The 27,891-nt window shown below is 42.1% G+C and overlaps 1 protein-coding gene and 1 pseudogene across 3 annotated transcripts in view; one reads left to right on the top strand and one right to left on the bottom strand.

Annotated features, from left to right (window-relative positions):
• ARSB (arylsulfatase B) overlaps positions 1–27,891 on the top strand; it is a 204,535-nt gene that overhangs the window by 63,363 nt on the left and 113,281 nt on the right. The window lies entirely within an intron of this gene.
• LOC308617042 (large ribosomal subunit protein eL15-like) lies at positions 25,009–26,469 on the bottom strand (annotated as a pseudogene). The gene has a single exon. The product of its transcript is annotated as a large ribosomal subunit protein eL15-like (transcript).

Below are 27,891 nucleotides of genomic sequence, written 5' to 3'. Positions count from 1 at the left end.
TGATGAAGGAGGCACTGCTCTGGCTGACCAGGACACATTTGTGGATCCCACTGACACCCTGACTCCTGTCCCCAAGCTCTCAGTGTGTTTTCAGTAACCATGAAAAAATCTTTTAGTGATCAAAATGATACGTTGATTCTTCTTTCTAATGCCTCAAATATTCTTTTGGCAAAGCTGCTTTAAAAATTATTTCTGATTCTATGTTTGGTTTTTATCAAGAAATGGGAATGGATAGTGGGAATGTGAATTGATCCCAAGAGAAAAAATTTCCCATAATATGTAAGTGCCTTAGTCAGATAGTTGGAGAAGCTCCTGCCTGACCCTCTGTTCCATATTCTGAGCTCAAAACATACCTTCCCCTCGGCCGTGTGATGTCACGTTGTCTGGTTGAGTGAAATGTTGCCGTTGCAATTACTTGGATGGGTGCAGTGCTTCCTGACCCACCTGCTGTGTTGGTAAACCCGAAACCATCCTGGCAAGTATGTTTGTTTGCTTTTCCCTGAAATGTGCTGTCCCTTTTTTACCTCCTGCCGATAAAAACTGACAGGTCCTCTTCCTGCTAGCCAAAAGCAGTGATGGGAACCAGGTGGAAGATACGGCTCTTAAAATGTAGTTTTAATTCTTTTGAGTCCCATAACGTAGGCTGACTCACAGACAAGCTGGGGGCCTTACCAAATCACTCCATGAGCTCACTTTCCCTCTGGCAAACCTCTCTCAGTGCAATACGGTGATCTCGCGGATGGAGTATCAGAAACAGCTTGCTTGAGAGGAGCTTGCCTGTGAGCTGTTAAAGCTGCCAGATGGCATTGCTCTAGTCCATCTTCTCTCTTTCTCCTTATTCTTCAAATACATATGGTCTTCATGTACTACAACAATGTCATTAACCAACCTCACCACAACCACTTAGGTTGTAGATAACGAAGGCTCGGTTACATAACCATTCATTAGAAGCGTGGTTTCGGAATTGATGAAAGCTGTATTGACTCCTCAGTTTCTTAAAATGGATACTTTGAATGAAACCACTGGAATCTCCAAGATGATTATTGACCTTCCTGTTGTGTACTGAGATCTCTATTTTAAATTCTCTCCAATTACCTTTTTTTTTTCCTATCTTTCAAATTATTATTGCCATTGCAGTCAAATGATATGATAGACAGAGATTTGGATGGGCTTCAGGAAAAGAGTTTTTATTGTGGCTTTGCTTCTAACTCGCTGTGCAGTTTCTCACATGCCATTTAATTTTCCTTGACATCATCATCTTTGTGTTGATTTCTAAGATATCATTTGAGACTTTGTGGTCCAATAATGAATTTAAACACCCTTTTCTACAGGACAGAACACCTTCTAGGCAGGTTTGCAATCTTCTCTGTATTTCCAAAGCACCTTGAAAGCCCTCTCTGAAGATTCTGGCTCCCCAGGTGATTCTGTAGTGTAGCCAGGATGAGAACCACTGTGTATGGAGTCTAGAGTAGGGGCTCATTATTATAAAAATTACTACTTTGCCACATTTTTTTTATCCTTAAGTAAAGGTCAATTTTACCCTTCAGAAAATAGCTACTTTTATAATTCCTTTATAATTTAATCCTCACAAAAGTTAAGGTCCAGCCATTTTCTCTTTGTGTGACTTTTGTGAATATTCTGCATGGATTCAGTACCCATTTGTGTTCTTGCTTATTTTTCCACTCTCACTCGTCAACCACACTTGACCAGTGATTCAAAAGAACAACAAAAAAGATACAGAGTAAAACTGGTTGACTTTAATGTATCAGCCATTCAGTCTCTCTCTGGAGAAATGGTTTTCCAGGTGTGGTCTCAGAAGCATCATCATCACCATCACCAGGGAACTTCTTTGAAATGCAGATTCTCAGGCCCACCTCTGGACCAGAAACTCTGGAAGTGGGTCCCAGCAATCTGTGCGTTAACATACCTTCTAGGTGATTCTGGTACATGCTGCTGTTTGAGAGCTGTTCTAGAGAGATTTTATATTTTCAGAGAGTTGGATTTTTTTTAAGTGTGCTTGGATATTTTTGAAATAATCATTGTGCAAACTTACATGCTCTGGAAATAAAAGGGATATTACATTTCCAAAGGGGATATTTCTCTGCCTTCCTTTTTTTAAAAAAATATCTTTTAGAAGTGTTCATATTCCTTTCTGCTCTTAGAAAGCCTATCCATATCTCTTGCCTATTTGCATGCTGAAATTTCAGTCTTAAGTTAGTTCTATTATCATGATCTATTGTGACACAGGATACAATAGATGGAAAGTGACTAGGAAAACATTTATTTAATTTCTACTCTTTTATTTGTTTTTTCTTAAATTGAATCTTCCAAATGGCATTCTTCTTCCTTTAGAACATAGACAAGGATGTTTTTTTTAAAGTTATCCTCAAACAAATGGAATTGTTTCATAACAATTCCAGACGACCCAGAGGTTGTCTATGTCCCTTGTCAGAGGGACATTTTTACTAAGTCGAATGCTCTCTGGAAGAAGGTGTGAGCAGAAGCTAATATCATGAATTAGAGGGTGAAGAAGAGAATAAGGGCATCTGGTCCTCAGTGAGGAAACTTTGACCCAGAAGCCTTTTGTGGTGGCAGAAGTAGACTTCCAATCCAGTATTCTCTGTACGAAACGTCACTGCCTTCAGGACCATGCCGTTTACCTAACTGGTTGAATTTTTGTCAAAAGCTTGATCCAAGTGAGGTTTTCTTGTTTGTTTTAATATATAAAGCGTTTGCAAGTTCTTTCAAGGGCAGCACATAGCTTTATTTAACTCCCTCAAGCCCTCTCATCTCTGTCAAGCTGCACCAGGAAATTCAAGGTCTAGCCAGAGGCCCCCAAAGAGTTAAAAAAAAAGACAACCCGCCTGCAGAGTAGAAGAAACTGATGTCAAAAACATATGTTCCTCTGCGGGGCCTCGCTGGATTCCTAAGTCTGGATAAAGCCAGTGTGTACGCATGCACGTCAAAAAGAAAAAAAAAAAAAAAAGTCTTGGCCAGTGTCGTGGAGCAGTGAAGTGTTGTCCCTCGTCTGCAATTCCTCTTGAGTCCCTGCTGCATGGGAGCCCTGCCGGAGGGCTCCCGGGAGAATGGTGGCCCTCACACTTGAGCCTTTAACTCAGAACGCCCGCGAATCCCTTGTTTTCCTTGTGAGTGTTCCGGCTGAGCGGCCCGTACAGACCCTGCCCGTTTTCATTGGCTTCGGGGGTTGTTTTTGGAGTGGCTGACAGCTGTCTGCCAGGCTGTCTGAAACCGCCTTCCTGTGCTCTCTACCGCTGCTCAACTTCACAGAACTATTGTTCCTGTTGAGCCTTTTTCTTAAAATCTTTCCCAGCTGTATCCTGATATGGTAAACCACTTAAATTAGCTCCAGATTGTTCTGTTTATTTTGTGTTAGATAAGCGACAAAATACAGTCCCGGCAGCCAGCCAGGAGGAGGGTGGAAGTGGGGGGATGGGGATGGAAGGACACTAGCAAAGTCTTTTACAAAAGGTAGAGTTCCCAGACAGAACCGTGAAAAGGCACAAATGTGATGCAGTCACGGGTCCTACCATTTACATGTGATCCTGATGGGCTGGCCAAGTAATAACTTTGGATCTGAGCACACCTCAGTTCAGAAAAGAAAACCAAGACCCCAGCATTAAGTCACACCAGCAGGAAGCTAAATTTCTATTATTGGAAATAGATACAATATCTCTGTCAGCCACAGGTCTGGTTGCCGTGCCAGCTGTCCACGTACCATGCTTGATGCCCTGATGGTGACAGGGTCTCTTTTGTTTATTAATCACCCATCGGTATTGCAGCGCGTGGTAGCTGATGGGCTCAAAACTGGCTGAAGGGCTTCCCTGGTGGCGCAGTGGTTGAGAGCCTGCCTGCCGATGCAGGGGACACGGGTTCGTGCCCCGGTCCGGGAGGATCCCACATGCCGCGGAGCGGCTGGGCCCGTGAGCCATGGCCGCTGAGCCTGCGCGTCCGGAGCCTGTGCTCCGCAACGGGAGAGGCCACAACAGTGAGAGGCCCGCGTACCACAAAAAAAAAAAAAAAAAAAAAAAAAAAAAAAAAAAAAACTGGCTGAAGTTCACCAGCCTCCCTATATACTCAGCAATTGAAAACATTCTCTGCCGTACTGTAATTTAAAGCTAGAAACCCAAAGATGTTGAGTCACCAGCATAGGTATTTTCCACACAGCTGCAAGTGAAAATTCACAATGGACTTGGCCAGCTGTGCAACCATTCTACCCGTGGCCTTTCCTCCTCTGTGGCTGTCTGCTCACAGGGGCTCTCCGTGCAAAGCCTTCCTGAATACTTAACAAAAAGTATTTTCCAATATAATAGATGCTATCCTCGAATGAAGACACTGCCTTTGTGATTGTAGGAATAAACCCAAATAAAATATGAAGACTAAACTTCCGAATGTTTTAACTCAGCTGAAGCCCACGAACAATGCCAGCAACCAGCTGAGTTACAACCATTATTGAGAATTTTGTCTGTGGTAATTCAAGACTCCCCAGGAAAGATCCCATGACTCACTCCAGCATGACTGGGCCTCCAGTCCTCACTCTGAACCAAAGTCCTGGAAACGCTTTTTACCAAGTTGAGGGAAGGGGAGGGGAGAACAGGGTCAGGAGTAATAAAATGCCCTGAGAAACTGCCTCTTAGTTTTCCTTTGGGCAAATAAACTCAATGTGTAATAAAAATGTACAAAACCAACTTTGGAAGAATAATTACCCCATCAAGCTCTCTCCCCCTTTGAGTGGAATGTGCCTTTTCCTCTCCATCAAGGTCTGGCCCAAGGTTGAACGGCCTCCATGTCACCCTCTCTAATTCCCCAGTTTTCATCTCTCTTCTTTCTCTGTATCCTTTTTAACCCAAATAGCGGACAGTCTTCTATCTTTCACCTGGACTGGGCTTCTCTTGTCCCTTGACAGCAGGGACCATGTACTGACCCTCTGTTGTCTTTTCCCACAGTGCTGACAGCAGTCATGGGCACTGAGCAGGTGCTTAATTAAGGCCTTTCAAATAATAGTTTTCTTTTTTATTCTTGCCTGTCATGAGGTGTCGTTCATTCCGTTTCTATATAAATTCAGGCAAAGGTAAAAACAACAACAAAACAAAAATGAACACCAGCAAAACCCAGGACCAGACATCACAAGTCCCATGGGCCTATTCTCGTTAAAATCATGAGCGTACCCTACTGGTGCTGGGCAGGATGGAGCAGCCACGTAAAGCCTGTCTCTCTCGTGGATTACAACTGAAAACTCTGGATAATACAGAAAACAGCTTCCTGGGGCACCTAAAAAGTAAACAACAGCAAGCAAATGGTGAACAGGGATGAAGTCAAAGCATCACCAACCCCCTATACCCGGGGTGAGTTTTGTGGGCTTTGTTTTCACTCCTCTGTCTCTCGGTTTTGACCCAAGGGCTGATGGAATTATGGAACTATAAAGCAGGTGTTCGCAGCAGAATCTACAGGTGAAACCCCCTATTTCTGACCAGAGGTTTGGGAAAGGAGTCTTTTGCTAGAAAATATAGGGGAATTCACATTTTATTTGTTTCTTTTTTTCTCTCTCTCTTTTCTCTCCTGACCCTGACCCAAGGCCAGCCCCACTTGAGGATCTGCATTGCTTTTGTGGTAGGGTTTTCGGCTCCTAAAATGCAATAAGAAGGTTCTTTCTGACCACAGGACCAGGGAAAAGGGGCCTCTTTTGTCCAAAGAGAGTAGGAGGATCCTATTACTTTATCTCTCTCTCTCTTTTTGCTGCTTTGCTCCGAAAGGCAACCTCAGTTGTGTTTTTAGGAGGCTGAAACCTGAGAGAAACCTGTCTTTCTGACCAGAGGCCAGGAAAAGGAAACGCTGGGGGCTGGAAAGTATAGGGGAATCTCAGAGAGGAAAGAGCTGGAGAAGAGGATCCCCTGATTCTGTGTGTAAACTGACATAAGTCCCAGGCTCAGCTCTAAGATGCACAGGTGTCACACAGACCCAAAGTAGTAAAGCAAAGACTTCAGGAACTCACCTGTGATATAAGTCACTGCCCAAGTCCCACACTAACCCCTGGGTTGGGCACACACTGGGTAAACCCAAACGTCATTGCAAAGACTTTAAAAACTAAACTGATATTAGGACCACTGTCCGCAGACAAGACAGAACTTGTACTCTGAATCTAATTGGGTTAGTTATAACCATTCTCCATGAGGTAAACTTGAACACTCTTGAAATGAATGGAAAAATAAAAATTCTCAAGAGAAATAGAAAGGGGAAAAAAGAACCAAATTGAAATTTTAGAACTGAAAAATACAGTACCTGAAATTAAAAATTCACTCTATGGGCCCAATAGCAGAATGAAGATGATAGAGGAAAGGGTCAGTGAACTTCAAGATAGATCAGTAGACATTACACAGTCTGAAAGAGAGGAAAAAGATGAAAACTTGAGCTGAGGGACCTATAGAACAATATCAAAAGGTTTAACATTTATGTCATTACAGTCCCAGAAGAAAAGGAAAAATATTGGTGCAGAAAAAAGTACGTGAAGGGAGAACGTCTGAAAACTTCACAAATTTGGTGAAAGATACATGTATAGATTCAAGAAGCTCAGTAAAATCAGATCAACCCAAAGAAAACCACTTCTACATTGTAATCAAACTGCTGAAAACCAAAGATGAAAAAACATCTTGAAAGCAGAAATTCTGATCATGGGGATTTACCCAAGAGGAATGAAAACATGTTTGTACAAAAACCTATGCCCCCATATTTACAGCAGCTTTATCAATAATTGTTAAAAACTGGGAAAAAACTCAGATGTCCTTCAACTAGTAAGTAAATGAAACTGTGGTACATCTGTACAGTGGACTGTTACTCAGCAATATAATGAAGCATTATACGTGCACTAACTTGCATGAATCTCAAATGCATTATGCTGAGTGCAAGAAGCCAGGCTCAAAAGGTTACACACTGTATGATTCTTCCTATGTGACATTCTGGAAAAGGAAAATTTTGAAGATGGAAAAAACATCAGTTGTTGTCAGGGGTTAAGTGTTGGGTGGAGGATTTGACTATAGAGGGGTAGCACAAGGGACTGATTCTGAGGTGATGGAGTTGTTCTGTATCTTGTGTTGACCTTAAAAGTTATTTTACCAGCAAAAATGAGTTTATTCAGGAATGGCGAAGAACTGCACATTCAGGACAAGCAAGATATAGCAAAAGAATAGGCAAGTCCAACAAAGGAGAGGGATATTATTTTATAGAGAAAAAGGAAGAAGTTGGTAAGGGTTGTTTTGAATGAAAGTCCATTGGAGAAAAGTGAGAGTTCAAGGTGAATGTGGTTTTTCATTGGCCGAGTTGCTGAGGTGGTCGATTTCTTGTAAGAGATGCAATGTATGTCTTTTCCTGTTGAGGTCCCATATTTGATGATTCTTTCCTGTTGGTGATTCTTCTGTTGGGGTCTGTAATTGACAGTTCTTCCTGAAATTGACATTGAGTGGTACTGTGTGAGAACTTCCCCTTCTGGCCTTCAACTCCATTTTAGTGAGTCTTCCCTTTATTTATTTTCACATTTAATTGTGGTGCTAGATATATGACTTCATTTGTCAAAATTCATAGAACTACACACCAAAACAAGTGAATTTTACCGTACACAAATCAGAAAATAAAAAATAAATCACTAGCACAGTATTTCATATCTGATAGGGTTAATATATCTTCATATGACTACATGGAGTATGGAAAGATTCATGTAATCTCTTATCTATTTTGAAGTCATTTTCCACTTGATTCCACATTTAAACTTGCAGGAAGCCCAAAATGGAATAAACAATGAAGCAGTCTCTTTGGGTACATACAAAAAGCTTTCCAAAAGAAAATTTTGTATCTCACATGCCAGGCAGATGTTTTGTAGGGTCAGCTTACCACAAAAGGCTCTGATGAAAAACAGGTATAAAAAGTAGGGGTCCGTAAGAGAAAGAGAGACACATTGATTCCAGAAAAGATCTACTGTTTTTTTTTCTTTCTTTTTTTTTTTTTTCCAAAGATTTCTCTTTTTTTTTTGTGGTACGTGGGCCTCTCACTGTTGTGGCCTCTCCCGTTGTGGAGCACAGGCTCTGGACGTGCAGGCTCAGCAGCCATGGCTCACGGTCCCAGCTGCTCTGCGGCATGTGGGATCTTCCTGGACCAGAGCACGAACCCGTGTCCCCTGCATCGGCAGGCACAGCTGCTTTGGAAATAGTTTAGGAGTCCCTCAAGAAGTTAAACATAAAGGTACCACATAACCCAGATATCCCACTCCTAGGTGTGTATTCAAGAGAAATGAAAACATATATCCACACAAAAGCTTGTGCATGAATGCTCATAGCAACATTATTCATAACAGCCAAAAAAAGTGGAAACACTCAATGTCCATTAATTATGAATGGATAAGATGTGATATATTTTCAGCAATATACAGGGAAAATAAAGGACCACAATAAAAAGAATGAAGTACTGACACATTCTACAATATTGGTGAACCTTGAAAACATTATGCTAATGAAAGAAGCCAGATAAAAAGGCCATATACTGTATTTTTCCCTTTACATGAAATGTCCAGAATAGGCAAATCTATAGAGACAGAAAGTAGATTAGTGGCTTCCAAGGCCTGGGAGGAAGGGGAAAATGCTAATGGATACAGGATTTTTTTTGTGGGGGTGATAAAAAAATTAGATAATGATGACGATTGTACTAAAAAACACTGAATTGTACACTTTCAAAGGATGAATTTGATGGTGATGTGAATTATATCTTAACAAAACTGTATGAGAAGAAAAAGATGGACCAAAGACCTAAATGTAAATGCTAAAACCATAAATCTTTTATAGAAAAACATAAGAGAATATCTTTGTGACTTGGAGGTAGGCAAATGTTCTTAAAATCAACAGGTTTGGTAGTACATTTATGTATTAAAATTGATAAGACCCATAATGGTGTAAGAGGAAACAGAGTGATAATATAACTTCAAAGGCAGAATAAGCAGTGGAGTAAAGTGCAGCTCTGGTCAGCCGGTGGAATCTCACTGCAATTAAGCATCCATTCTACATTTTTTGCCCTTTGGATGAGAGGTGGGTTAAGGAAGAAACCCTACATTCAGGAAAACTCTTCCTGTTGTCACTAAAATGTATATGATCTGCTTCATGGAAACAGTCCAAGCCTGCCCACTCCATGTATATTTCAGAGCACAGGCAAGGTTATACCTCAGTACAACAGATGTGAGTCTTCTAGACAGGGCATTCTCAACACCACCCTAATTATCAAAACCCGGAGCTTCCAGGACATGGCAGATTCTTTGTTCTTGTTTTCACCAATCCATCAAATTGACTTGGCTTCTTTTAAAAACAGTAGATCCGGGGCTTCCTTGGTGGCGCAGTGGTTGAGAATCTGCCTGCCAATGCAGGGGACACGGGTTCGAGCCCTGGTCTGGGAAGATCCCACATGCCGCGGAGCAACTGGGCCCGTGAGCCACAACTACTGAGCCTGCGTGTCTGGAGCCTGTGCTCCGCAACAAGAGAGGCCGCGATAGTGAGAGGCCCGCTCACCATGATGAAGAGTGGCCCCCGCTCACCGCAACTAGAGAAAGCCCTCGCACAGAAACGAAGACCCAACACAGCCAAAAATAAATAAATAAATTAATTTTTTTAAAAAAGTGGAAGAGAGGGACAAAGAGGAGGTCAAAGTAATACCAAGTGAGAAAGACTCAGCTGCCATTGCTGACTTTGAGGATGGAGGAAGAGAGTGTTGAGCCAAGGAATTCTAGCAGCCTCTAGAAACTGGAAATGGCTAAAAAGAGGTCCTCCTCTCTTGCCTCTGAGAGGGAATGCGGCCCTCCCAACACCGTGATGTAGCCCAATGAGACTTGCTTCAGACTTACAACTGTAAGATGATGAACTTGTGTTAAGTGGCTAAATTTGTAGTAATTTGTTATGGCAGCTATAGAAAACTAACACAGTCACGTATTATCATTTTTATACATAGCTGGATTTGATTTACTAAAATTTTATTGAGGATTTTTGCACCTCTGTTCATTGTAGTTTTCTTTTTGTGTAGTGTCTTTGGCTATGGAATCAGAGTAATGCTGGCCTTGTAGAATGAGTTGGGAAGTTTAGGCTTCTCTCTGTTTTCTGGAAGATAAATTCTGATTTTTATTCTCGTGTTCATCCCTGCTGTCTTTCATTCTTCTGTACTTCTAGTGTGGAGTGGCCTCCTTTAAGTCCAGTTGTATTCATATATAGTCCAGGCAATTATCTAACCACTTTGCTATATATTCTATGCCTGCAGTTTTCATATGAAATACATGCTATTTTATTATCAGTTGCCATTTTTCCTTTATAGTACATTTAAACTTATTTTAAAACTTAGGTGTGCAAGTGTAATGTGTATGAATTCCATTACAGGGAGTCAAAGGAGCACGACAAGCCATTTGTTATAATAAGGGAGTGTTAGGCTTGAAAGGCTTGAGAACCATGATATAGAAGCTTTTTTTCCCTATTTCAGAACTTTCCCAGTTATTACAGGTGCTATTAGATAAAAAGGTAAAATCTGTGAATGAGCCTGCAGGCAGGTCACATATTACCACATCCACAATAAAAACCAAATAACCACAACAGTAAAAACACCTTCTATCTCACCTGCAGGGTAACTTAACACGACTATTCTAGCCACCAAACACAGGGTGTCCAGCCATAATGCTCACATATATGCCTGGTAATCACAGGTTTCAATCCACGAAAGTAGACGTGCAAAAAAGTGTAACTTGCTCCCCCCCCTCCCCCCCCTGCAGCTGAGCTCAGTCCTGCTGGCGTCCCAACTCTGACCTGGAATCATTTTCTCTCTTTTCCGTGTATAGGCTTAACTCTATGCCATGATAGTAAAAGTTTCTGTGTGCCTGCAGTTGTGACCTAAAAATGACAGGTGGAGGTGGATTATATTGATCTAGGTGGGATCAGAGACATGAATATGGGCTATAAACCTTTTTCGAGGTCTAAGCTGTCCTTAACTATACACCGAGCCTCTTACCATCTTAATGATGTAAGGTTATCATTTTAATTTTTTCGTTATTGTGTTATGCTTCATACAGTGGTGTCCTTAATATACATCAGTGTGGATCACTTAACACTAGAAAAACAGGGAAATTCTTTTTTTAGTTTTAAAACTAAAATTCATATTTTTTTCTTTTAAAATGCATATATTTTCTGCTCCTTCCCTCATTCTTAGGAGACCAACTCCAGCAGTCTGCACCTACCTAATCTGCTATGAAATTAGGAAGCCAGCCATCATACGTATTATTAGGATTGTGTCTGAAACCAAATGGGCCCTGAGTTAGGATCTGATTGCAGGGACTTGGTGATGCCTATTGTGGTCACTCAGGGCATTTATTTTGATTTGTTTGGTTGTTTGGTCTTGTTTTTTAACCCTAGTTCATGGCTGATCAGGAGACGTTGCGTTTCCCAGGTACCGGACCTCTCTCTCTCTCTCGCTCAGCGTCCTTTGGTCTCGCTTAAGTGCCTCTACTTAACTACTTGCCTCTCATTGGGCAAGGGACCCAGGCTGCCTGCCACACATTCTCTTCTCCTCCAGCTGCCTTTACTCCCAGCAGCTAGCACTGTCTTTCCCTGCCCTTGGGATGGCCAGGGTCACCTGGACTTCTCTTCCCTCTCACTGACCCCTTCATCCTGGTCAGAAGGGGTACTGCCCACCTCACGTGGTCAGGAGGGCCAGGAGTCTGAGAACTCAGAGTTTGTTTCACTCTGCCTTTGGACCAGGTGTTATCTGCAGATCTGAAGGGAATCTTGTTCTTATACCTTTATTAAGTATGCATTCAATATTTGAAATTCTTTTAATAAACTTCTTACTATTTAGTGTGTTGAAGTTTTTTGGTTTGTTTCTGCCATTAAATGTTTCGCTCTTCTGTTCTTTTGTTTCTTCTTCTTCTTCCAGCTTTATTGAGATATAACTGACACACAGCATTGTATAAGGTGTATGGCATAATGATTTGAATTACATACATCATGAAATGATTACTACAGTTAAGGTTAGTGAACATCCGTCATCTTGTATAGGTACAAAATAAAAGAAAAAGAAGAAAATATCTTTTTCCTTGTGATGAGATCTCTTAGGATTTACTCTTCTGTTTTTCTTCAAAGAAGATTGTACTAATCAATGTTCTCATGACCTTTTTCTTGGTCTCTCCTGCCATAATTAGACAATCACATACTAGTGAGATCCTTTAGCAGTTAGCAAACTTCAGAGAAGAGCTTTGGGGAAACAAAACTGCCTGTCCACTCAGTTTGGTTTATTGATTTTTTCCAAGTAACCCTAAAAGCAAATCTTACTACTTATGAAGTAGAGATCGAGTAAAATGTTGTTTCTGCTTCAAGGGTAAATTCAGAACATTTAACTTGTGTTGTAGATTTGGAAACATAAAGACAAATTAAAGTAGTTGATGCTTGCCCAAATAGAATATGTGAGCTTTCTCTAGTATCATTCTCTCCGAAAAAAACATTGACCTCAATTCCCATCTTTCTCGCCATACAAGTAGCCCACTTACTATTTTGCAACCACAGTTTTACTTTTTTCTACCTCTTGATGATATTTTCACTTCTCTCCTGCTGTCTTTGAACTTGCCAGGCTCTAAAGCACTTCTGTGATACTTTTTTCATCTATCACTTCTTGATTGGCATTAGTGACAGATAAATAGCTATCTAGTAAAAAATTATCTGGCCACCTTAAAGGGGTTTCAAGTCTGGAAGGGGAGCCAAGTAATTTGTGAGTAAACTATGATACTCCATAAAGGTGCCAAAGCATTTTAGTTTGCCCTGAAATTCATAACTTCATTAGCTTAAAAAAAAAAACAAGCATTCTTTCAAGATCGAACTGCAGGAAAAGCAAGGAGAGCTTTAGTTGTAAGAAAGGACTGAATAAACATTTGGTACTTTTCTTGACCCTAAATATTCCAAACAAAGGGCTTCTGTGCTACTTGTTAGGGGATCCAGAATGTGGAGATCAAAGCTAGCATTACCCTTGCCATCTAAGTGAGAGTGACTCATAACATTTTGTGCTTACAACTTTCATTTAAGGATCTCCAAGATCTGTGAGTACCTATGATTTAAACTTCAGAAAAAAGTTCAGTTATTTGCCTACCAATATGTAATAAATTAGGACACTGTTTTCCAGTTCCCAGTTCCATTTTAACTTTTTGAGACCAAATGTTTTCAATCTTTGAACAGACTTTTGAGACTTTTCATCCTTAGTAAGTTTTAAAGGAGAAGATAAAATCCCATTGGTATCTCATCACTATAAACAATGATATTAGTCCCGTTAAAATGAGGAAATCTTTTACTACAGCCCTGTGTAATTTTTTTTTTCTTTTTAACCCCCATTCATTCCTGATTTTGCCCCTCCCCTGCATCCATCTTTCTTTATCTTTAGCTCTTTTGCTGGCTGCATCAGTTATTTGGCGTCTGGCTGCCAATTCCATTCCACCAGAATCCCCCTTAATGCTAGCTCGGCAGGAACACTCCCCTTGCTGTTTCTTTTAATCAAGATGTAAAGTCTGATTGTGTCTGACTGGGAGTTGGGGGGTCAGAGCGCTGATCTGCCCCGAATGCTGCAAACCATTTAAAACCCCTACAAATATTCAGATGAATATCTGAATAAAGATTCAGTTTCTGAAATTTAATTTGAATGACAGGCTATGGCCATTGTACCTCTTTCTTTGATAATTGATATGCTTTATTTAAATTCATGGAAAAAGAAAGGAATCATAACAAAACCCCTCACAATGCATCGTGTTTTTATGACGCTCAAGAAATTACATACAGAGAAGAGAATGCTCCTTGGAAGGGTCTGTGCTTGAAATACCTTCTTACAAGAGCATGGCATTTCAGAGTATGGTTATAAAACCTAAATCTAGGGCTTCCCTGGTGGCGCAGTGGTTGAGAGTCCGCCTGCCGATGCAGGGCACACGGGTTCGTGCCCCGGACCGGGAAGATCCCACATGCCGCGGAGCGGCTGGGCCCGTGAGCCATAGCCACTGAGCCTGTGTGTCTGGAACCTATGCTCTGCAATGGGAGAGGCCACAACAGTGAGAAGCCCGCGTACCGCAAAAAAAAAAAAAAAAACCTAAATCTAGCATCTATTTAATAAATACCCAGCTAAGAGCCTGTTCTGCTCTGCATACTTTGATGCTGCTGCTGCTGCTGGTTAGCATCTTTGAAAATTGCTAATATTTATTAAGCACTACTTCTGTGCCAGGCTCTGTGTTAAGATGGGTATTGTTATTATCCTCATTTTTCAAATGGGGAAACTTAGGCTCAGAGAGAGAGTGATTTGCCCAAACTCACAGCACTTAATTCCTATCCCTTGAGTACACTTCAATAAAATTAGAAATGTGACTGTAGTAATGATAAGAAAAAAATAATATTAGTCATAAAACAGACAGCTTTTTGTTTATAGCTAGTCATCGTTCAGCTCAAGTTTTCCTTAAGCTCAGAGTGGTTCTTAAGAGTACGGTTAGGGGCTTCCCTGGTGGCGCAGTGGTTGAGAGTCCGCCTGCTGATGCAGGGGACACGGGTTGATGCCCCGGTCCGGGAAGATCCCACATGCCACGGAGCGGCTGGGCCCGTGAGCCATGGCCGCTGAGCCTGCGCGTCTGGAGCCTGTGCTCTGCAACGGGAGAGGCCACAACAGTGAGAGGTCCGCGTACCGCAAAAAAAAAAAAAAAGAGTACGGTTAATTTAGTCTTTAATTAAGAAGCTTGACACAGAACACCCACCATCTAATGTGTAATTGAATCAGGCCCTTGAGCCTCCTGCACCTCGTGCCTGGGTTCTCCTCTCTCTGATGGTGGTTGGCTCTACCCCGTCATGCTGGTTACAGCTTCTCTGAGAGGCCTAGTCACCAGTTACCACGAGTAGAGAGATCCTACCTCTTTTTCTACTCACTCCATGTGAAAGGACCTTGTCTGTCTTATTTTCTGCCATTTCCCTAAAGCCAGAGTGGTCCATGGGCCATGAAATCCAGAAAGATTTGTTAAAGGGGTGAGTGAGGACTCTCTCTCCATCCAGGACCGTGCTTCCTCAAATGCTCTCCAACAACCCCTTTGACTTTGGGTAACTGATCCAGATTGGACAAACAATTCTGGTATTTGTGGGTTGGATTTGTTTAAATCCTCATGGGGTTCCAGGAGTGCCTCTTGCCAATATCCTGTAAAATAAGCAGCATCTGTGTGCAGAACAGCTTCCTGAAAGTTAAGGTCATGGGGTGGCTGGAGGAAGGCTCAGAAAACCCTATGCAGTCATCAGAGTTAATTTTTAGTGTCTTCAGTCTCCATTTTTGGTGGCCTTTTCTCCATTCACTTGTTTGTTCCCCGCTCTCCACCCTCAAATCTCGAGCCTTCCTCTTTGGCAGGTCCTGTGCTAGGTCTTGGGGAATGCAAAGAAGAATGAGACGTTGTTCTTGTCCTGGAGAGCCAGAGTCCTCAGGGAAGACAAACCACGAATAACTAATTAATACCATACAGAGATAAGTGTGATAGAAAAGTATAAAGTGCAAGAGGACAGTGAAGAGACAGAGATTGTCTGGGGGGAGTAAGTTAAAAACAGCAATGTGACATTTAAGTTAAGCAGGAAGGATGGGGAGGGAATTTTAGGCAAAGGAGCCAACATGTACCCAGGCAACGTCAGCACGTTGTATTCTTTTTTTTTCTTTTTTTTTTTTGCGGTACACGGGCCTCTCACTGTTGTGGCCTCTCCCGTTGAGGAGCACAGGCTCCAGACGCGCAGGTTCAGCGGCCATGGCTTACAGGCCCAGCCGCTCTGTGGCATGTGGGATCTTCCCGGACCGGGGCATGAACCCGCGTCCCCTGCATCGGCAGGCAGACTCTGAACCACTGCGCCACCAGGGAAACCCAACATGTTGTATTCTAACAACAAGAAGTAAGTTCTCTGTGACTGAAGCACAGTGCATGCTTTCTGGGGAAGGGCAGGAGCTGATGCCCCAGAAGTAGTTTGGAGCCACATATGAAGGATTCCATGTGTTGGACTGAAGTTTGAACTTTTTCCTGATTGGAAAGCAGTTAGAGGTCTTTAAACACGCTTGTGGCCTGATTGGCTTGGGCTTCACAAAGATGCCTCTGACAGCAATGTGAAACATTCTGTATGTTACCCCAGGAGTCCAGGTGAGACCAGGGCTGGACCCAAGGCAACGGGGCTGGAGAAGGGGGAGGTGGATTGGAAATCCATTTTCATGATCAACTTGGCAGAAGTGAATGTGTTATATGTAGAGCAAGAGGGAAAGAGAAGAACATCAGACTGTAAATTGAATGTCTGGGTAGATATGTTCTCTAGAATCTTTCATTAGGAGAAGATTGAATTTACCTAATCCTTTAGATGACTACTAAGACATACATTAACTCTCCAATTTGCATTAAGTAAAAAATTAGTCTAAAAGAATCAACCATGAGTAACAGGTCCTTTATTGGACAAAGAGTCTTCTTGGTCTCTGAAATCCTGTTGTCTGCTCATCTGTCACACTCCCATGGGCGGCCTGTTCAGAGGGAAGTCCAGGCCCTGGTGCAAGGCTGCTGGAGCCTTCCTTGCTTCTCTCTCCAGGATCCCCATGTCAGAGTGAGGAGCTGTCTTGGGTAAACCAGGGTTGAAGGATCCATGGGGGCAGCAAGATGGAGATATACACTGATGGTTCAGGGCAGCCTTCTAAAGCCAAGCCACAACATTACCCTGTTTGGGGAGTAGTCCTAATAATAACTAATGCTGTTGTCATGGTTCCATCTTAATTTTTATCAGCTGGATGCGAATGAGGCTTCACTGTCATATACTTAATGTGTTTGCTTGGATCTTTGGCTAACCAGTGTTTTTCATGACTTTTTGACAGCTATTTTTGTTCAATAATGAATAATAAAGTGAGATTTACCATCTGTAGATGACATTTGTTTTATTTTGACATTTATTTTCTATACGGCAAAGATTTTTTTTTAATTTATTTTTTATTGAAGTATAGTTGATTAACAAGTTGTATATATATATATTTTTTCTGCTTTATAACAAATTTAACCAGTTATACATATACATATGTTCCTATATCCCCTCCCTTTTGCGTCTCCCTCCCACCCTCCCTATCCCACCCCTCCAGGCGGTCACAAAGCACCGAGTTGATCTCCCTGTGCTATGCGGCTGATTCCCACTAGCTATCTACCTTACGTTTGGTAGTGTATATATGTCCATGCCGCTCTTGCGCTTTGTCACAGCTTACCCTTCCCCCTCCCCATATCCTCAAGTCCATTCTCTAGTAGGTCTGTGTCTTTATTCCTGTCTTACCCCTATGTTCTTCATGACATTTTTTTTTCTTAAATTCCATATATATGTGTCAGCATACAGTATTTGTCTTTCTCTTTCTGACTTACTTCACTCTGTGTGACAGACTCTGGGTCCATCCACCTCATTACAAATAGCTCAATTTCGTTTCTTTTTATGGCTGAGTAATATTCCATTGTATATATGTGCCACATCTTCTTTATCCATTCATCCATTGATGGACACTTAGGTTGTTTCCATCTCCAGGCTATTGTAAATAGGGCTGCTATGAACATTTTGGTACATGACTCTTTTTGAATTATGGTTTTCTCAGGGTATATGCCCAGTAGTGGGATTGCTGGGTCATATGGTAGTTCTATTTGTAGTTTTTTAAGGAACCTCCATACTGTTCTCCATAGTGGCTGTACCAATTCACATTCCCACCAGCAGTGCAAGAGTGTTCCCTTTTTTCCACACCCTCTCCAGCATTTGTTTCTAGATTTTTTGATGATGGCCATTCTGACTGGTGTGAGATGATATCTCATTGTAGTTTTGATTTGCATTTCTCTAATGAGTAAAGATGTTGAGCATCCTTTCATGTGTTTGTTGGCAGTCTGTATATCTTCTGTGGAGAAATGTCTATTAAGGTCTTCTGCCCATTTTTGGATTGGGTTGTTTGTTTTTTTGTTATTGACCTGCATGAGCTGCTTATAAATTTTGGAGATTAATCCTTTGTCAGTTGCTTCATTTGCAAATATTTTCTCCCATTCTGAGGGTTGTCCTTTGGTCTTGTTTATGGTTTCCTTTGCTGTGCAAAACCTTTGAAGTTTCATTAGGTCCCATGTGTTTATTTTTGTCTTTATTTCCATTTCTCTAGGAGGTGGGTCCAAAAGGATCTTGCTGTGATTTATGTCATAGAGTGTTCTGCCTATGTTTTCCTCTAAGAGTTTGATAGTGTTTGGCCTTACATTTAGGTCTTTAATCCATTTTGAGCTTATTTTTGTGTATGGTGTTAGGGAGTGATCTAATCTCATACTTTTACATGTCCCTGTCCAGTTTTCCCAGCACCACTTATTGAAGAGACTGTCCTTTCTCCACTGTACATTCCAGCCTCCTTTATCAAAGATAAGGTGACCATATGTGCGTGGGTTTATCTCTGGGCTTTCTATCCTGTTCCATTGATCTATCTTTCTGTTTCTGTGCCAGTACCATACTGTCTTGATTACTGTAGCTTTGTAGTATAGTCTGAAGTCAGGGAGCCTGATTCTTCCAGCTCCATTTTTCGTTCTCAAGATTGCTTTGGCTATTCGGGGTCTTTTGTGTTTCCATACAAATTGTGAAATTTTTTGTTCTAGTTCTGTGAAAAATGCCAGTGGTAGTTTGATAAGGATTACATTGAATCTGTAGATTGCTTTGGGTAGTAGAGTCATTTTCACAATGTTGATTCTTCCAATCCAACAACATGTTACATCTCTCCATCTATTTGTATCATCTTTAATTTCTTTCATCACTGTCTTATAATTTTCTGCATACAGGTCTTTTGTCTCCTTCGGTAGGTTTATTCCTAGATATTTTATTCTTTTTGTTGCAGTGGTAAATGGGAGTGTTTCCTTGATTTCACTTTCAGATTTTTCATCATTAGTATATAGGAATGCCAGAGATTTCTGTGCATTAATTTTGTATCCTGCTACTATACCAAATTCATTGATTAGCTCTAGTAGTTTTCTGGTAGCATCTTTAGGATTCTCTATGTATAGTATCATGTCATCTGCAAACAGTGACAGCTTTACTTCTTCTTTTCCGATTTGGATTCCTTTTATTTCCTTTTCTTCTCTGATTGCTGTGGCTAAAACTTCCAAAACTATGTTGAATAAGAGTGGTGAGAGTGGGCAGCCTTGTCTTGTTCCTGATCTTAGTGGAAATGGTTTCAGTTTTTCACCATTGAGGACGATGCTGGCTGTGGGTTTGTCATATATGGCCTTTATTATGTTGAGGAAAGTTCCCTCTATGCCTACTTTCTGCAGGGTTTTTATCATAAATGGGTGTTGAATTTTGTCGAAAGCTTTCTCTGCATCTATTGAGATGGTCATATGGTTTTTCTCCTTCAATTTGTTAATATGGTGTATCACGTTGATTGATTTGCGTATATTGAAGAATCCTTGCATTCCTGGAATAAACCCCACTTGATCATGGTGTATGATCCTTTTAATGTGCTGTTGGATTCTGTTTGCTAGTATTTTGTTGAGGATTTTTGCATCTATGTTCATCAGTGATATTGGCCTGTAGTTTTCTTTGTGACATCCTTGTCTGGTTTTGATATCAAGGTGATGGTGGCCTCGTAGAATGAGTTTGGGAGTGTTCCTCCCTCTGCTATATTTTGGAAGAGTTTGAGAAGGATAGGTGTTAGCTCTTCACTAAATGCTTGATAGAATTCGCCTGTGAAGCCATCTGGTCCTGGGCTTTTGTTTGTTGGAAGATTTTTTTATCACAGTTTCAATTTCAGTGCTTGTGATTGGTCTGTTCATATTTTCTATTTCTTCCTGATTCAGTCTTGGCAGGTTGTGCATTTCTAAGAATTTGTCCATTTCTTCCAGGTTGTCCTTTTTATTGGCATAGAGTTGCTTGTAGTAATCTCTCATGATCTTTTGTATTTCTGCAGTGTCAGTTGTTACTTCTCCTTTTTCATTTCTAATTCTGTTGATTTGAGTCTTCTCCCTTTTTTTCTTGATGAGTCTGGCTAATGGTTTATCAATTTTGTTTATCTTCTCAAAGAACCAGCTTTTAGTTTTATTGATCTTTGCTATCGTTTCCTTCATTTCTTTTTCATTTATTTCTGATCTGATTTTTATGATTTCTTTCCTTCTGCTAACTTTGGGATGTTTTTGTTCTTCTTTCTCTAATTGCTTTAGGTGCAAGGTTAGGCTGTTTATTCGAGATGTTTCCTGTTTCTTAAGGTAGGATTGTATTGCTATAAACTTCCCTCTTAGAACTGCTTTTGCTGCATCCCATAGGTTTTGGGTCGTTGTGTCTCCATTGTCATTTGTTTCTAGGTATTTTTTAATTTCCTTTTTGATTTCTTCAGTGATCCCTTCATTATTAAGTAGTGTATTGTTTAGCCTCCATATGTTTGTATTTTTTACAGCTCTTTTCCTGTAATTGATGTCCAGTCTCATAGCATTGTGGTCAGAAAAGATACTTGATACAATTTCAATTTTCTTAAATTTACCAAGGCTTGATTTGTGACCCAAGATATGATCTATCCTGGGGAATGTTCCATGAGCACTTGAGAAAAATGTGTATTCTGTTGTTTTTGGATGGAATGTCCTATAAATATCAATTAAGTCCATCTTGTTTAATATATCATTTAAAGCTTGTGTTTCCTTATTTATTTTCATTTTGGATGATCTGTCCATTGGTGAAAGTGGGGTGTTAAAGTCCCCTACTATGATTGTGTTACTGTCGATTTCCCCTTTTATGGCTGTTAGTATTTGCCTTATGTATTGAGGTGCTCCTATGTTGGGTGCATAAATATTTATAATTGTTATATCTTCTTCTTGGATCGATCCCTTGATCATTATGTAGTGTCCTTCTTTGTCTCTTCTAGTAGTCTTTATTTTTAACTCTATTTTGTCTGATATGAGAATTGCTGCTCCAGCTTTCTTTTGGTTTCCATTTGCATGGAATATCTTTTTCCATCCCCTTACTTTCAGTCTGTATGTGTCTCTAGGTCTGAAGTGCATCTCTTGTAGGCAGCATATGTATGGGTCTTGTTTTTGTATCCATTCAGCCAATCTGTGTCTTTTGGTGGGAGCATTTAGTCCATTTACATTTAAGGTAATTATCGATATGTATGTTCCTATTTCCATTTCCTTAATTGCTTTGGGTTCGTTATTGTAGGTATATTCCTTCTGCTGTGTTTCTTGCCTAGAGAAGTTCCTTTAGCATTTGTTGTAAAGCTGGTTTGGTGGTGCTGAACTCTCTCAGCTTTTGCTTGTCTGTAAAGGTTTTAATTTCTCCATCAAATCTGAATGAGATCCTTGCTGGGTAGAGTAATCTTGGTTGCAGGTTTTTCTCCTTCATCACTTTAATTATGTCCTGCCACTCCCTTCTGGCTTGTAGAGTTTCTGCTGAGAGATCAGCTGTTAACCTGATGGGGATTCCCTTGTGTGTTATTTGTTTTTTTTCCCCTTGCTGCTTTTAATGTGATTTCTTTGTGTTTAATTTTTGACAGTTTGATTAATATGTGTCTTGGCGTATTTCTCCTTGGATTTATTCTGTATGGGACTCTCTGTGCCTCCTGGACTTGATTAATTATTTCCTTTCCCATATTAGGGAAGTTTTCAACTATAATCTCTTCAAATATTTTCTCAGTCCCTTTCTTTTTCTCTTCTTCTTCTGGAACCCCTATAATTCGAATGTTGGTGCATTTAATATTGTCCCAGAGGTCTCTGAGACTGTCCTCTGTTCTTTTCATTCTTTTTTCTTTATTTTGCTCTGCAGCAGTTATTTCCACTATTTTATCTTCCACCTCACTTATCCGTTCTTCTGCCTCAGTTATTCTGCTATTGATCCCATCTAGAGTATTTTTCATTTCATTTATTGTGTTTTTAATTGATGCTTGATTCATCTTTAGTTCTTCTAGGTCCTTGTTAACTGTTTCTTGCATTTTGTCTATTCTATTTCCAAGATTTTGGATCTTGGAAATAGAATCTTGGATCATCTTTACTATCATTATTCTGAATTCTTTTTCAGGTAGACTGCCTATTACCTCTTCATTTGTTAGGTCTGGTGGGTTTTTATCTTGCTCCTTCTCCTGCTGTGTGTTTTTCTGTCTTCTCATTTTGCTTATGTTACTGTGTTTGGGGTCTCCTTTTTGCAGGCTGCAGGTTCGTAGTTCCCGTTGTTTTTGGTGTCTGTCCCCAGTGGCTAAGGTTGGTTTAGTGGGTTGTGTAGGCTTCCTGGTGGAGGGGACTAGTGCCTGTGTTCTGGTGGATGAGGCTGGATCTTGTCTTTCTGGTGGGCAGGTCCACGTCTGCTGGTGTGTTTTGGGGTGTCTGCAGACTTTTTATGATTTTAGGCAGCCTCTCTGCTAATAGGTGGTGTTGTGTTCCTGTGTTGCTAGTTGTTTGGCATAGGGTGTCCAGCACTGTAGCTTGCTGGTCGTTGAGTGAAGCTGGGTGTTAGTGTTGAGATGGAGATCTCTGGAAGATTTTCGCCGTTTGATATTATGTGGAGCTGGGAGGTCTCTTGTGGACCAGTGTCCTGAAGTTGGCTCTCCCACCTCAGAGGCACAGCACTAACTCCTGGCTCCTCAATTTGGGATGATTTGTTGTCTATTCATGTATTCCACAGATGCAGGGTACATCAAGTTGATTGTGGAGCTTTAATCTGCTGCTTCTGAGGCTGCTGGGAGAGATTTCCCTTTCTCTTCTTTGTTCTCACAGCTCCCAGGTCTCAGCTTTGGATTTGGCCCCGCCTCTGCGTGTAGGTCACTGGAGGGCGTCTGTTCTTCGCTCAGACAGGACAGGGTTAAAGGAGCAGCCACTCCGGGGACTCTGGCTCACTCAGGCCGGGGGGCGAGGGAGGGGCACGGAGTGCGGGGCGAGCCTGCAGCGGCAGAGGCCGGCGTGATGTTGCACCAGCCCAAGGCGCGTCGTGCGTTCTCCCAGGGAAGCGTTCCTTGGATCCCGGGACCCCGGCAGTGACGGGCTGCACAGGCTCCTGGAAGGGCGGCGTGGACAGTGACCTGCGCTCGCACACAGGCCTCTTGGCGGCGGCAGCAGCAGCCCCAGCGTCCCACGCCTGTCTCTGGGCTCCGCGCTTTCAGCCGCGGCTCGCGCCCGTCTGTGGAGCTCCTTTAAGCAGCACTCTCAACCCCCTCTCCTTGCGCACCAGGAAACCAAGAGGGAAGAAAAAGTCTCTTGCCTCTTCGGCAGCTCCAGAGTTTTCCCGGACTCCCTCCCGGCTAGCTGTTGCGCATTAGCCCCCTTCAGGCTGAGTTCTCGCCGCCAGCCCCAGTCCTCTCCCTGCGCCCTGACCGAAGCCCGAGCCTCAGCTTCCAGCGCCGCCTGCCCTGGCGGGCGAGCAGACAAGCCTCTCGGGCTGGTGAGTGCCGGTCAGCACCGATCCTCTGTGCGGGAATCTCTCCGCTTTGCCCTACACAGGTACGTGGGGAGTTTTTTGCCTTTTGGGAGGTCTGAGGTCTTCTGCCAGCATTCAGTAGGTGTTTTGTAGGAGTTGTTCCACATGCAGCTGTATTTCTGGTGTATCTGTGGGGAGGCAGGTGATCTCCGCGTCTTACTCTTCCGCCATCTTCCCCGGAAGTCCCTGGCAAAGATTTTATAATTAGGTTTTCCCCCTGCCAAAAACATTGCTGAAAAATGATTTCCCCCCCAAAAAATGTTTCATAGCTTCCTTTACTAGTTGGAGTCATCTAATTTTTTTCCTTTTTTTTTTTTCGGAAACCAATTGAACTTGTATTGACACCAGCTACATGACTCTGCTCAGTAGCCTTGTGGGAATGGATAAAGTGGCTTGACCCAAGATAACACTGATTGGACTTAGCAATGTTACTTTTAAATAAAACCAACCCAATTTCCCCCCCCCCTAAGGTGGCTTAGAGTTCATAAAATGGTCACAAACTAATACTACAGATAAAACATTTAAAATTTTGATCCATGCCTTTTCTATCCTCCCACACTTGAAAGGTACCTGATGAACACCAATTTCCCAATCCTAGCATCACTAGCTTACAAACCTTAGGGTTAAAAACTCCCTTCTCATTTACCTAGTGTTCCATCAGTTTCGATATACACTAGTGTAAATACCATGACTATTTTGCATGAAGTTAAGTATTCTACAGATCCCAGAGTGATAGGATTGAATCAGGAACTCCCACCTTTTATGTGAACTTCAGTGGTACCATGGAGGCCAAGGCAATTTAATTTAGGTTAACCAGGATTTGTTTCAATTTGTAAGAGAAACATCTTGCAAGAGTTTTATTCAATTCTCTTAAAAAATGGTGGCATTCCTTTACTTTTCGCCTTTTGGAAGCAGCAGTTACATAAATGGAATGGTAGATTAAGTCTAAAAATGTGGGCCCCAGTCAACTTTCATTATTTTCCTGCATATGATCATGATAAAGGATCACGACATCCTTCACATTTCCAAGGAAAACCCAATTTAAAGTTTGTCCTTGCCAAACTCCATAGAACAGCCACTTTAGAGGAAACCAGCAGAGCATTGTATTACCCCAGTAAAGCTGTAGATTTCATCACATGCACCAACAAATCTACATGGCTCATTTCTGCACTCCTCTTTTACAGAATTTTACACCTATTGTACCAAATGGCATTTTAAAAAATTTATTTATTTTATTTTCTTGGCTGCGTTGGGTCCTCATTGCTGCACGTGGGCTTTCTCTAGTTGCGGTGAGCGCGGGCTACTCCTCGTTGCGGTGCGTGGGCTTCTCACTGCGGTGGCTTCTCTTGTTACAGAGCACCGGCTCTAGGCATGCGGGCTCAGTAGTTGTGGCACACGGGCTCAGTAGTTGTGGCTCGCAGGCTCTAGAGCGCAGGCTCAGTAGTTGTGGTGCACAGGCTTAGTTGCTCCGTGGCATGTGGGATCTTCCCGGACCAGGGCTCGAACCCGTGCATTGGCAGGTGGATCCTTAACCACTGCACCACCAGGGAGTCCCCCAAACAGCATTTTAAACACAGACATATCAACTCCCTAATAAAGCAAAAACAAAGGCATTTCCCTTATTAGAAACAAGGTACACCATCACTTAAAGTCTTCAAACATTATTGCACTTTAACTTTCAGAATTTGACAATGCATTCAGTGAACAATCTGCACACAACTAGTTTTAACAGACATTAAAAAACACTTTTAAGCAGACATGGATGTCCTAAACTGTTTATTAGGTAAGAATTTTACAAGCATTACTTATATTAGCGGTAGCGGTGGAACTGGAGAGTATTGCGCCTTCTCAAGGCTGCGCAGCGAGAACCACCGATCGTGTCGTGGAACTTGTGGCCCTTGCCAAGGCCGCGGCTCTTCCTGCCTGCAGACGTCAGCCCCAGCATCTCCCTGTGCTTGTGGACTGGTTTGGTGATCCACTGGGTGTCAGGGTGTCTTCTGATAGCTTTATGGAATGTATCAATGAGGATAACCTCAAAAAATTTGTATGTAGAATCTTCACCAACCCAGTAAGAATTCAGGACCCTCAGGGCTCCACAGTGGCGTCCAGCTCGCTCCTCAGCAACAGACTGAAGGCTCTGAGCAAACGAGCTGGTTGATACCATAGTGGACAGGCGTGCTGTAGGTGGCACCCTTAGGAACTGGGCGTTTGCGGCCACCGCGGTGCACACGAATCCGACATATGGCTTAACCTTGTTTGGCCTTGTAGCCCAGCCTGCGTGCCTTGTTGGGCCGGGTGGGGCGGGGCGCCCGGAGCAGCGCCGAGAGCTGGCGGTGTTGCCGGCAGCGCACCCTGAGCAAAAGCACATCGCATCCGACTGCTTCCTCCTCCATAGCTCCTGGAGGTACTTGTAAGTGCGCATCTCGGCTCACCTGATGGCTGCCGCCAGACAGAAAGGCGAGTCATCTTATTTTGATTTGGAAGTTTTTTCATAAGTCAGCCAGGAAATGAAACCTGAAAATTTTCTCTTGAAAATTAATTCTTAACAAGAACAAAAATTAACTTTTGCCCAAAGGAAAATTAGGAGAGAAAATGAAAAGAAACGTGTTTGAAATGGTGGTGGTTCCATTGTCTTTTTGAACTTTATGTCAGACTTAAGTGAACGGTATTGGAAGCCCCCTTCTCTACCTTGTTTCAAATGAGCTGATTTTATTCTTACTGTTACTCTGATCAGTTTTATGTCCACCTCCTTGAAATACCTGGGCAAATGCACTAGAACCAATGGACAGCACCCTGTTTCTCAAAGGACTAAGTCTGTGGATTTTTGCTGATAAGTGGAGACCATCAGCTAGTGCCGCCTGGCCAGGTCCCTGGCAAAGCTGAATTGTCCTCTTCATGCAGTGGATTCTGCAGTTGGCTTTGTGACTGGGGGCCCAAGAGAATGAGTTGCAGGTGTGTCAATTAACAGTGCTTTCTCCCTGGAGTGCCCTCAAAAAAATGATGGAGGAAGCCACATCGATAACAGACGATAGAATCGCTTATCATGGCTAATGGGAAAAACATCACAGAAGCTAATGCAAAAACAGTCACACGCACTGCTTCGGCACCTCCCAAATAAGATGTGGAAACACTTTCCAGCTCCTACGGTAGCAGCCGTGGCCAAATTCTCGTTACAGCCCAGAGTATTTTCCTTCCTGAGTCTCATACCTCAAGGGCCTAAGATCAGATTCCAGACCCACCCCACGCTTCTCCCCATCACCTCCACTCTTGTTTCTACCATCTTCATCATCCACCCTTTCTGTAATGAGCACTAGCAAATAGGTGGAGCTGAAAGAGACATTATCTAATATTTCAAAGGAGTGTTATCTATAAAAAATGGAGACAAGAGGCCTCTTCTACAAGCCCTGAGCCAGTGTCATTTATAGCAATCCAGACAGCACAGGGGAATGATAGTGCTGTCTTAGCCATTCTTGACTTCACAGGTAGAGTGTAAACACTTCTTTGCAGTGTATTTTTGTATCACATGAACAGCACCTTCTTTTAAGTTTTGATACAGTGGTTATTGGTGACTGATACTCAGTGGAGTGTGAGGAATTCCCTTTGTCTAAAGATGGTGCCCCCTGTTTTGAGCGTGCAGGTCTGCTCGTGTGAAATAGAATGTGTATTTAATAAACTGGCTTGGGTGACCGTTTGCTTTGTCAAGAAGAGATGTGAGGTTTAAGAAAAGGTTCTTGTCTGATAGCAAATGATGTGATTGTCACCCACCTGTGTTGAAGAACTGTTACCTTCCTCTAATGTAGCTCAAGACCCTTCCTTCTCCCCCTCATGAAGCACAGAGAAGAACTGAAGACCTGGTGTGTTAAGGGCTTGATCAGAAGCCTCCTTGACAGTAGAGCCTTGAATTTCTTACCCACCAGCAACAGAGGCTCCTCGTAAGGGAATTATCATCACCTTGAGATAGCTCTCCTGCTGTATCATGGGAAGAGTGTAAACTTAGCTGAGATTGACCATGCTTATGTTTTTCATAGAGAAGTAAAGTTTTATATAGATATAAAACTCACTCTATACCAGGGACCTCAGGAGCAGGGCACTCTGGGGGCAGGAGGAGCCTGGGAGTCACACAGACATTGTTTGAATCCTAGCTTTGCCACTTATTAGCTGTTTGGCATTTTCAAGTCTCTCTCTCATGACAAAATAGTTATAAAACTAGACTATTTGTATTGTTATAAATATTAGCTACCATTTATTGAGCACTTAGATTGTGCCAGGTACCCAGCCCCAAACCATTATTATAAATGATGTCACTTAATTCTCACCATAATACATGAATGAGGTAGGAATTATTATCGCTACATTAAAGACGAGAAACTGAGGCAGTGTATTGCCCTGGGTCACACACCTAGTGAGTGGCTGGCATCATGCT

This window comes from Mesoplodon bidens, assembly GCF_964165515.1.
Source record: "Mesoplodon bidens genome assembly, chromosome: 4".
In the NCBI taxonomy this organism is placed as follows: domain Eukaryota; kingdom Metazoa; phylum Chordata; class Mammalia; order Artiodactyla; family Ziphiidae; genus Mesoplodon; species Mesoplodon bidens.
The sequence above is the reverse complement of the archived record's forward strand: the minus strand, read 5'-3'. Positions and strand labels throughout refer to the sequence as shown.